We start from the raw sequence: 11,691 nt of genomic DNA, 5'->3' as shown, positions 1-11,691 counted from the left end.
CAATTCTCCACCTGACAAACTCCTAAGTACCCTTCAAAGCCCATCTCAAATGTCATCCTCTCTGTGAAACTTTCCTACTTCCCCTCTGCTGTACTGCCACAGTACTCTGTAATACCCCACACATTTATTTATAAAATATAAAATAATATATAAATTTAGTTCACATTATGTTAAAATGTCATATAATGCTACTATGGATTTCATATTTCAAAAAATATGATACAAATGGAATATGGTATCTAGCCTATTGTATTCAAATGATGTATTTGTGTGCCTACCTCTCTTCCTATAGGATAAGTTCTCTGACACAGAGAATGTTTGTTTCTGTCTTGTCTTATAGCTTGAGCCCACCACCCAATACATTTTTGTATTCCTAGCACCTAGAACAGTGCTTGGCATATAGAACTCATGTGCAAATATTTGTTAAATTAATACATTAATCAGGTATAGTATACAAAAAGCATATAAATTTGAAATTGAACATACTTGGATTTAATTTCCAGTCTAGCAGTTATTTATAAGCTATTTTATCTCCCTGAGCCTTGGTTGCTTATCTGGTGATTGGAACAGTAAATACACCCCTGTATTGATGTGAGGATCAAATAAGATAGTAAATACACAAGCAATCACTAAATACAAAACCTTTCCATATGTAAGGCATAAATATAAAAAAATATGTAGTATGGCCTATGGCATGAGAAGTACTTCATATAATGCCCAGCATATAGCAAATGCTCAATGATGGTAAACTACCATTATTACATTTGAAGATGAGGCTGCTGTCATTTGTGCATGCACCTCTGTGTGTGTAAGATGTGATTGATGGCAGAACCTAAGAGCCCTGCCCACCCAGCAGTTGCTCTTCATCTGTTGGTTCCATGGCTGTATGACTGATGTCCACACTCTCTTAGATCTGCAGTTTATCAACCATCTAAACTTTCCACATTGTTGGATGCCAGGATTCAGGAGAGCTTTATAACTTATCCAAGATGATGGTCAAGGATGGAAGGACCACACACATTTCAGATTGCCTGGGATAGTCCCAGGTTATGTTTGTAATCCAGCATAATTAGTAACAGTGTCTTCTTTCACTTTCAAAAGGGTTATAGTTTGGACAATAAGTTATATTATGATCGTCCTACATAATCAAGGATATACTTATTACTCAAGTTATTTGTTTTCAGTTGGGAGAAGAAAAAATCCTAAGCGAAAGTCTTATTAGTGAAAGTCTTATTAGTGTCTTTTCAACAGTAATATCTTTTTTGGCACAAACTGTCTTTTTCTATGTGTATGGCTCCACATGGCACACGGTAGCAGACCATTAGGGAAATTAAGAGTGGTTCAAGCAGCCTTGTCTCACAGCCCCTAGTTTCATTTACATTAGGAACTAGTCTGTGTCGGCATCTGTTCCTGTCACAGCATAAGCAGGATGTCTTCCTGGACCCAGAAGGCATTCTGTTTGCAGCTCTACCACCTGCACTCTTTTTGGCCACTGGCCACATGGCAGGACAGTGCCTATAGCCAAAACGTGGGCAAATGGTCCCCAATCCTCAGGCCTCTCCTGGACTGCAGTTTTAAGAGGCAACTTTATTCTACAGCTTCTGTCCCCAGCTACCTGGGAGCTTTCAGGCAAGTTTTCAACCACTCTTACATATAGCTGGGATTTTCAGGGGGAAAGGTGAGAACCAAGGGGGCACAAACCATTTTGGTGGACAACTATCTCCACTTAACTTCTTCTTAAGTTGACTGAGCCTGGCTTCGCAGAAGTTGAACATGATCCATTAAAAAGCATTCTGTCAGTCCAACAAGGCCACGGATATTTACATCTGCTGGTTTAATCCTTATTAAAGTGGTTTGGCCATTGTGTATTGTAGGCAAAACCTCAGAGTCAGCTATTCCCAGCCAGAAGAAACATTGTTGTGTGTGATGATTCCAGCCATCATGAACTGTGCTTGATTTACGCCTGTTCTGTGCCCAGCAAAGTGAAGGTGACAAAGAGTTAGAAGCCATGACTCTTGTTATCTTGATCTTAAATTTCCGCTAGGAAAAGCAGAGTGCTAACACATCGCAGGATAACTTATTCAGATCAGGAAAGGACTGTGCCCATTCATTGAATCTATGGATCACCTATACTGGCCACTAGGGGCAAAGTGGTAGCTGAGACAAGCACCACCCATGTCCTCATGGGACTTAAAACAAGTGGGGTAGACAGACATTAAACTGTAATTTTTAAATGCACTGAAATTTAGAACAACAACAGAAGTATAAAAAAGAAGGGCTACACATGGTCTAGGATGGAAAGGGGGACCCTCAGGGACTGACTCCCAGAGGAAGTACCAACTAACCTGAGATCAGAAAGATGAATAGAAGTTAGCTACATAAGAATCAACAGACTTTATTCATTTAGTCAAGCACTCATATACTTAGCAAGTATTTGTTGAGTGCTAAATATGATGCCAGGCTCTGTGTTGAGTCCCAAGGCAACTGTGTTGAACAAGACAGACTGTCTGCCCTCATGCTTCCCTGGCCTACAGTCTAGCAGAATTCCCAGGATGTTAATAATCAGGGAAAGACTTTTCAGAGACTCTTACCATTTTTGTTCCCTCCTATCTTTCCTAGCTAGAGAAGTGCAGGCAGGTTACCCTAAAGTTCAAGGTAACTGGTCTCCTAGCTTCTGAAACAATCCTATTCTGAGGTTGTAAGGTGAGTGCCTTTGATAGATTCACTCATCTCACTTGGAACCTGGTGTTTATGTAGAGGAGAAGCCTCAGTTTTAGGTAGTTTGGACTCTGAGTCAGGAATCTCTAATCCCCCTCTGCACATATACACACATCTTAGTTTCTGTTCCTTATTTATTTGCAAAATACCTCCCTGGCTCCCAGCATCCCAAGACTGGTATAAGAATTCTGTTAAGACCTTGTTTCTTACCTATACACCCATTAGATGTGGACCTTACTTTCAAAATACCCTCTATATTCTAAAGCAGACAAATTAGGTGGAAATCACTTCCAGTACCCTATAATTATTTATTTCACCAAAGATTTCACAGTACAGAGAGATTTTTAGTCTAGAGCATTTCCCCCAGTATTTTTATAATAAAAATATCAAAAATACAGAAAAATTTGAAAGAATTGTACAATTAACACACACATGCTGTATTTTGCCATGTATAATGCACTCCCACGTATAATGCACAGTCACATTTTTGGCCCAAATGTTCAAAGAAAAAATCTTTTGTTTTAATTTTTTAATTCAAATTTTTATTTGTTTACATGAGGTACTTTTTTGTATTATAAAGGAATTTTAGCATTTATTTTTTTAACATATTATGGTACAAGAAATTTTATGTAACAAATAATTACAAAACACAAGTACACATAAAAGGTACAAGAAATGTTATGTACTTGTAACAAATTTATGATAGTTACACATCATAGAAGGCCAAGAACTCTTTGTCGTCGTTGCAAGTTTGTCATAAGTTCAACAAGACTGATTATTATATTGCAGGGTATTATTTTGCATTTGGATATTGTTATTGATTTCTAGAGTTACACTTTTAACTCATAAGCATAAATAAAATAATTAAAAACATTTATATAGATACGGAATTAGTACTACTCATGTATAATGTGCATCCTCAAAAATTTGGGCACAAAAGTACACATTATACAAGGCAATATATGGTATATTCATCACCAATATTATGCAATAGTTATTGATATATTTACATTATCACATATCTATCTGTCAATCAATCTATCTCATTTTTTAATGCATTTCAAAGCAAATTACAAACATCAGTACACTTCACACCTAAACACTACAGCATGCATCTTTTAACTAGAGTTTAACATTTGTTTATGGTTTTTTTCTTTAGGTTAAAATTTGTGTAAGGTATAATGTACACATCTTAAGTGTACCATTCAATGAGCTTTGACAAACGCATAAACCTATATAATGAAAACTTCTAACAAGGTGTAGAATATTTTTATCACCCTAGTAAGTTTCTTCATGCCTCCTCTCCTAGTCAGTCCCTAGTCATCCACAAGAGGCACCATTGTTACAATTTTTTTCACCAAAGATGACTTCTGCTTATTCTAGAACTTCTTATAATCAGAGTCTGTAATCTTTTATGTCTTTCTACTTTCACTCAACATATTTTTGAGATTCATCCATGTTGTTGCTGCTATTGCATGTATCAGTATTTCATTCATTTTTATTGCTGAGAAGTTTATCATTGTATGAATATTCAACTCCCATTCTATTAATTATGGAAATCACATTGCCTTCCCAAGATTTCTGGGAATTCCCAGGAAAGAAAAGCCAAGTGCCAATAGACAAAATAGAGAACAGAATTTAGATGTCAGAGGACAAAAACTTACATAACTCTGGGATCATGTCAGGAAATGGGCTAGAGTAAATTGGAGACCAGTAAGATACAGCAGGAGACCAGTGAAGGCTCAGAGGAGACAGAACTTAGAAGAGGTGTGGGAGCAAGTCAGAACTTTGACAGTAAATTTTGCTCAGTTCCAACTGTGTTTTCCCTTTGTTCCCAATTTGAAAAACTCCTAACAGACCAAGGCAGGTAGGGTAGGTATTAATCAGATTCAGCCACGGGGGCAAATGAGATGATAACAAGGAGGGCCTGATTTAGACAGCGTGATCAAGGAGGATCTCTTTGAGGAATCAGCATAAAAGAGTATTCTAGGAAATAGCTAGGGCAAAGGCTCTGAGATGTATAATAGGCTGAGGAAATTACAGAAGGCCAGAGTGACTAGAGTGTAGAAATGGTAGGGAGACTATCATGAGATAAGGCTGAAGATAGTAGACAGATCATAAGGTTCTTGTAGGCCATTGAAGTTTTGCCTTTATCTTAACAACAGTAAGAATATTTGAGATGGGCTTTAAGGAGAAGGATAGAGGATGATTTTACTTGTGTTTCAAAAAGGTCACAGTGGCCACAGAAGGGGAAATGATTTGGAGAAGGGCAAGGGTGGAGGCGGGGATCCCAGTTAGGAAGCTATTGCAGTTGTCCAAGTGCGAAAAGGAGACGTTTGGTTCTGGTAGTAACTGTGGACATACAACTAAGACACAAACATAAATTTAAAAAGTAAAATTAACAGGATTTAATGATGGATAGATATTCGTGTGTGTGTTATGTCTATAAAAATGTCTGGGAAAATAACCCCCAAAATGTTAGCAGGGACTATCTCTGGATGGGAGGGTTTATTAATAAATTTTATTTTCTTCTTATGTTTTTCTGTTGTTCTAAAATTTCCACAATGAACATGGACTACTTTTATAATAGGTAAAAAAGCAATAAGGTTATTACATTTTTTAAATTCTAAAGGAAAGTGAAATTCTAAAGGAAAGACCTTCGCCATTGACATGAATGTTCATTTTGCTATGCTGACCCACTTGGGAGGTCCTCCAAGCTCCAGAGAGGATCTAAAGTGTGTGAACACCTCCTACGAAACTGCCTCCAGGACCTTCAGCCCAATCCTCCACATCTTCATCCTTTGACAGTGAGATTAATATTTTGCAAACAGTCATAAGTTATTTGGAACCAGATCTATTGGGGCTGCAGAGAGAAGCTGAGAGGGCCAAGGGTGGTTGGTTAAAACACCACTTGTGACTCAAAAGTAATAAGGCCTGGTTCTCTTGTTTGGTTCATAAACTGACTCTGAAGGCAGATTCCAAATAAAGCTTGCTACTAGCTGGCATTTGAGGAATGGAAGCATCCTTAGTTGCAGCCTATACAGCCTCCCAAGCTCAAAAGTCAAAATCAATCTCATGACCTTACAGTTATTCCTTGTAAATTACAGACAAATGCTCATTTCTACACACTAATAGAAAATTATTGTATCTCATTCCATTTCTCCCACCAAAGGTCTAGGTTTTAAGCAGAGTCCCCAGATGGCATTAGCTTAAACTTCAGAGATATTATTTGGCAATGTTATTAAGTACATGAATCAGAAACAGAAGAGATGGGCCTCTGCTGGGAAAACAGAAGACCAAAACATTTCCAGCACAGAAGAGCACGGCCATATTCCCAAAGGATAATGCAGAAAAGTTATTCCAAAAAAAATTACAAAACATGAGTTGGGGCTCTTTTCTCCAGTTCCCTCACTTCAAACCCTAATGCAGATACTAGACAGTCAGATATGATTTTCAATCGCGGGTGATAGCTGTTTGGGTTCTAAAAGAATAATAATAAGAAATTTACCTTTTTTACCAATTTATTTTAAATTCTCTAAAACTTACCTCTTGTCAGTGATATATTAGATAACTCAGTATTTTATGACAATGCATAAAAATAATGTAATTATGAATGTGCCATTTGGAGAACAAAGTCAGTATCTTGGGGAAAATTGCTACTGTAATTGGCTGTAATAACTATCCTGGGTTTAAGGACCTAAAATATATTATTGTAATGCAGAAAAAACAAGGAAAGTTAAAATAAGGACTTCAGTGACAAAATATGTTACTTTCCCCATGATCTTAGTGTCTCTCCATCAGATCTAGGCCTAGAAAGGGACGTGTATCTGCCTCACGCTTTCAACTGCTGCTTGAAAACAAATAAGAGCCAGGATGCTGCCCAGCACTCACCTAAGACTGTGGCTATACTGAAGCTCTGTAGAGCAGTGAAAGAATAAGACCCCATCTGTTCTGCCAAATATTTGAACAGATTTTTCTACTCTTTATTATCTGTCCAAAAGAAAGAGAGATATTTACTGCCTTTCCCACTTCAGAGGAAAACAAGTTCTCATGATCTGTCTCCAGATTCATCTTCCAAAACTGCACGTCTGATCATGCCACTCCCTGCTCAAGCACCTGTTGATGTCCTTTCCCTGCCCCATGCTGCCTACAAAATAAAGTACCTTAGCCTGACATCCCTAACCTTCTACTGCTTGGTTTCTAATCAACATTTCAACCTTATTTACCACATCCCCTTCATATACTTTACACTCGAGGTAAATTTAATTAATTCCTATTCCTCTTAAGGGCCTGGGCTTTCCTGCTTCATTCTCCATATCCATGCTCTTCTCTCCAGCCCTTCTCAGTTTTGTTGAATTAATGGTTAATTTTCAGTCCTCAATGTCTCAGCAGCATTTGACCCAGTGACTGCTCCCTCTTTCTTGAAATTCTCTCCTCCCTTGGCTTATGGGACACCTCCTTCCCCAGAATTTTCTTCTACCCCTCTGGCCTCTCTTTCTTCTTTATAAGGCTCATTCTCCTCCTCTTCCCAACTTATGAATGTTGACATTACCCGGGACTGAGTCCTAGACCCTCTTTTCTTTTCTTATTTTTTTTAGTTAAAGTTTATTTGGATAACAATGGTTAGTAAAATTGCGTAGATGAGGGTAAATGGGATCAAATATATGGTGATGGAAAGAAAACTGACTCTGGGTGGTGAACACACAATGTGATATATAGATGATGTATTACAGAATTGTACACCTGAAACATATTTATTTTTCTACATTTTCTCCATAGTTGATCTCATCTAGCAAGAAAGAAAATCTTTACAAAGACGATTTTCAAATTTATATTTTGAGCCCCAACTTCTGCCCTAACTCCAGGGTCCAAGTAAGTATCCAACTGCTTACTTGACATCTCTACTTGGATCACAAATTAAACCGAGCTCGCAATCTCCACCCCCAACTCGACTATACCAATAAACCTGCCCTTTCCTCAATCTTCCCCTTCACAGTGAATGGCAACTCTAAGCCAAAGGTCTAAGAAACTTGAATTTTAACTTTGTGCTCTCCTTCTCCCTCATCTCATACACCCAACCAATGAATAAGGGATGCAAATTTTATGAGGGTGATAAATGGTAAGTCATGTTTTCGACTTGTTGAATCAGTCACTCGGGTAGAAATGTTAAGTAGACACTGGATTTATGAACTTGTAGCTGAGGAATAAGGTATGGGCTAGAGATTTGGGAGTCATCTCAAATTCAAAGAACTAGGAGATGAATGGCAGGGAGGAGTCTCAATTCCTATATTTTTAGTTTGGGTGATTGAGTAGATAGTGATGTCATTCACTGTGATCCAGTCCATGGGACAAGGAACAGTTTTCGACATGACATACATCTTAGATATGTTGAATCTGAGGTGCACATAAGATATCCAGATGGAAATGTAAAGTAAGCAACTGTCTGTATAATTTTGGGATTCAAGAAAAGACTGAAGCTGAACATAAAACCCAAGGGAACATTAATATTTAAGGAAAGAATGAAAAGGAAGCCCACTAAGGAGTCTGAGAAGGAAGAGCAAAAGAGGCCCAAGGACAGCCTCACCATGTTGCCACCACACAAGATGCCACATCAAAGTATCAGATACCCAGCAGCATTTAACCTCTTCCACTTTCTGTTTTCTCCCAACTTTAAACCTCAGTTATAGAGTTTGGAAACTTGTAGAAGCTGAATGCTAGAGCTCTATCAGACCCTAGAGATCATCTAATGCATAGTAAGGGAGTGAAGTGCATAGACACTAGAGCCAAAATGCCTGTTTGACCTTAGACAGGAAACTTGGCCCTCAGTTTATTCATCTTTAAAGTGGGGTAGTACATTCTTCATAAAGCTTTAATGAGGATTAAACAAGCTAACATTTCTAAAGCACTTAGAACAGTGTTTGTCACATAAGTGAGCACTATATAAATGCTTATTAAAATAAATAAACTATAATAGAATCAGCTGGGAAGATTCTAGTTGATTTGGCATGGACTGGGACTCAGTCATTACCATCTATTAAAAACTCCCTTGGTTATTCAAATGTGCAGCCAGGGATAAGACGCAGCAATCTATTCCACTACATTTTTTTCTAGGTGGCATTCCTTTCTTTATTTTTTCTTTACAATTTTTTTTTAATTTATTGGGCTGACAATTGTTAGTAAAATTACATAGATTTCAGGTGTGCAATTCTTTATTATATCATCTATAAATTCCATAGTGTGTTCACCAACCAGAGTCAGTTCTCCTTCCATCACCATATATTTGATCCCCTTTATGCTCATCTACCAACCCCCTGCCCCCTTACTCTCTGGTAACCACTAAACTATTGTCTGTGAGTTTTTGTTTCTCATTTGTGTTTGTCTTGTTCTTTTGTTGTTTCTGGTTTATATACCACATATCAGTGAACTCATACAGTTCTCTGCTTTTTCTGACTTATTTTGCTTAGCATTATACTCTCCAGATCCATCCATGTTGTCACCAATGTTCCTATATCATCTTTACTTACCGCCGAATAGTATTCCATTGTGTATATATACCACAACTTCTTTATCCATTCATCTATCGAAGGACATTTTGGTTGTTTCCATGTCTTGGCCACCGTAAACAAAGCTGCAATGAATATTGGAGCACACGTGTCTTTATGTGTAAATGTTTTCAGATTTTTTGAGTAGATACACAGGACAGGGATTGCTGGGTCATATGGCAATTCTATTCGTAATTTTTTGAGGAACCTCCACACCGCCTTCCATAACGGCTGCACCAGTCTGCATTCCCACCAACAGTGTATGAGGGTTCCTTTTTCTCCACAGCCTCTCCAACATTTGTTACTATTTGTCTTGTTGATGATAGCCATCCTGACTGGGGTGAGGTGATATCTCATTGTGGTTTTTATTTGCATTTCTGTGATGATTAGTGATGTTGAGCATTTTTTTCATATATCTATTTGCCGTTTATATGTCTTTTTTGGAGAAATGTCTCTTCAGGTCGTCTGCCCATTTTTCTTTCTCTTTTTTTTTTTTTTTTCTTTTTTTGATTTTTTTTCTTTAATTAAATTTATTGGGGTGACAATTGTTAGTAAAATTACATAGATTTCAGGTGTACAACTCTGTATTACATCATCTATAAATCCCATTGTGTGTTCATCACCCAGAGTCAGTTCTCCTTCCATCACCATATATTCGATCCCCCTTACCTTCATCTCCCACCCCCCACCCCCCGCCCCCCTTACCCTCTGGCAACCACCAAACTATTGTCTGTGTCCATGAGTTTCTGTTTCTCATTTGTTTGTCTTGTTCTTTTGTTGTTTTTGGTTTATATACCACATATCAGTGAAATCACACGGTTCTCTGCTTTTTCTGTCTGACTTGTTTCGCTCAGCATTACTCTCTCAAGATCCATCCATGTTGTCACAAATGTTCCTATATCATCTTTTCTTACTGCCGAATAGTATTCCATTGTGTATATATACCACAACTTCTTTATCCATTCATCTATCGAAGGACATTTTGGTTGTTTCCATGTCTTGGACACCGTAAACAAAGCTGCAATGAACATTGGAGCACACGTGTCTTTATCTATAAATGTTTTCAGATTTTTTGGGTAGACACCCAGGAGAGGGATTGCTGGGTCATATGGCAATTCTATTCGTAATTCTTTGAGGAACCTCCACACTGCCTTCCATAACGGCTGCACCAGTCTGCATTCCCACCAACAGTGTATGAGGGTTCCTTTTTCTCCACAGCCTCTCCAACATTTGTTACTATTTGTCTTGTTGATGATAGCCATTCTGACTGGGGTGAGGTGATATCTCATTGTGGTTTTGATTTGCATTTCTCTGATGATTAGTGATGTTGAGCATCTTTTCATATGTCTATTTGCCTTTTGTATGTCCTCTTTGGAGAAATGTCTCTTCAAGTCCTCTGCCCATTTTTCAATTGGGTTGTTTGTTTTTTTGTTGTTGAGTTGCATGAGTTCCTTGTATATTCTGGATACCAGCCCCTTATCAAAGGTACTGTTTGCAAAAATCTTCTCCCATTCAGTTGGTGGCCTCTTTATTTTGTCAATGGTTTCTTTTGCTGTGCAGAAGCTGTTAAGTTTCATATAGTCCCATTCGTTTATTTTAGCTTTTACTTCCATTGCCTTTGGAGTCAAGTTCATAAAATGCTCTTTGAACCCAAGGTCCATAAGTTTAGTACCTATGTTTTCTTCTATGCAGTTTATTGTGTCAGGTCTTATGCTTAAGTCTTTGATCCATTTTGAATTAACTTTGGTACATGGTGACAAATAGCAGTCCAGTTTCATTCTTTTGCACGTGGCTATCCAATTCTCCCAGCACCATTTATTGAAGAGGCTGTCTTTTCTCCTTTGAATGTTTTTTGATTCTTTGTCAAAAATTATCTGTCCATGTTTATGTGGTTTTATTTCTGGGTTCTCAATCCTATTCCTCTTGTCTATGAGTCTGATTTTCTGCCAGTACCATGCTGTTTTGATTATTGTAGCCCTGTAGTACAAGCCAAAGTCAGGGAGTGTGATACCTCCAGTATTGTTCTTTTTTCTTAAGATTGCTTTGGCTATTCAGAGTCTTTTGTGGTTCCAAACAAATCTGATGATTTTTTGTTCTCTTTATTTAAAAAGTGCCATTGCGATTTTGATGGGGATCGCATTAAATCTGTATATTGCGTTGCGTAATATGGCCATTTTAACTATGTTGATTCTTCCAGTCCATGAGTACGGAATGTATTTCAATTTCTTTGTGTCTTCCTCAATTTCTTTTAAAAATGTCTTAGAGTTTTCAGCATATAGGTCATTCACATCCTTGTTTAAGTTTATTCCTAGGTATTTTATTCTTTTGGCTGCAATTGCAAAAGGAATTTTGTTTTGTATTTCTTTTTCTGAGATTTCATTCTTAGTATATAGGAATGCAATGGACTTTTGTCACATTAATTTTTTCTGTG

The sequence above is a fragment of the Rhinolophus sinicus genome, chromosome 18, assembly GCF_057876585.1.
Source record: "Rhinolophus sinicus isolate RSI-liver-muscle chromosome 18, RSI-T2T, whole genome shotgun sequence".
Lineage (NCBI taxonomy): Eukaryota > Metazoa > Chordata > Mammalia > Chiroptera > Rhinolophidae > Rhinolophus > Rhinolophus sinicus.
The sequence above is the reverse complement of the archived record's forward strand: the minus strand, read 5'-3'. Positions refer to the sequence as shown.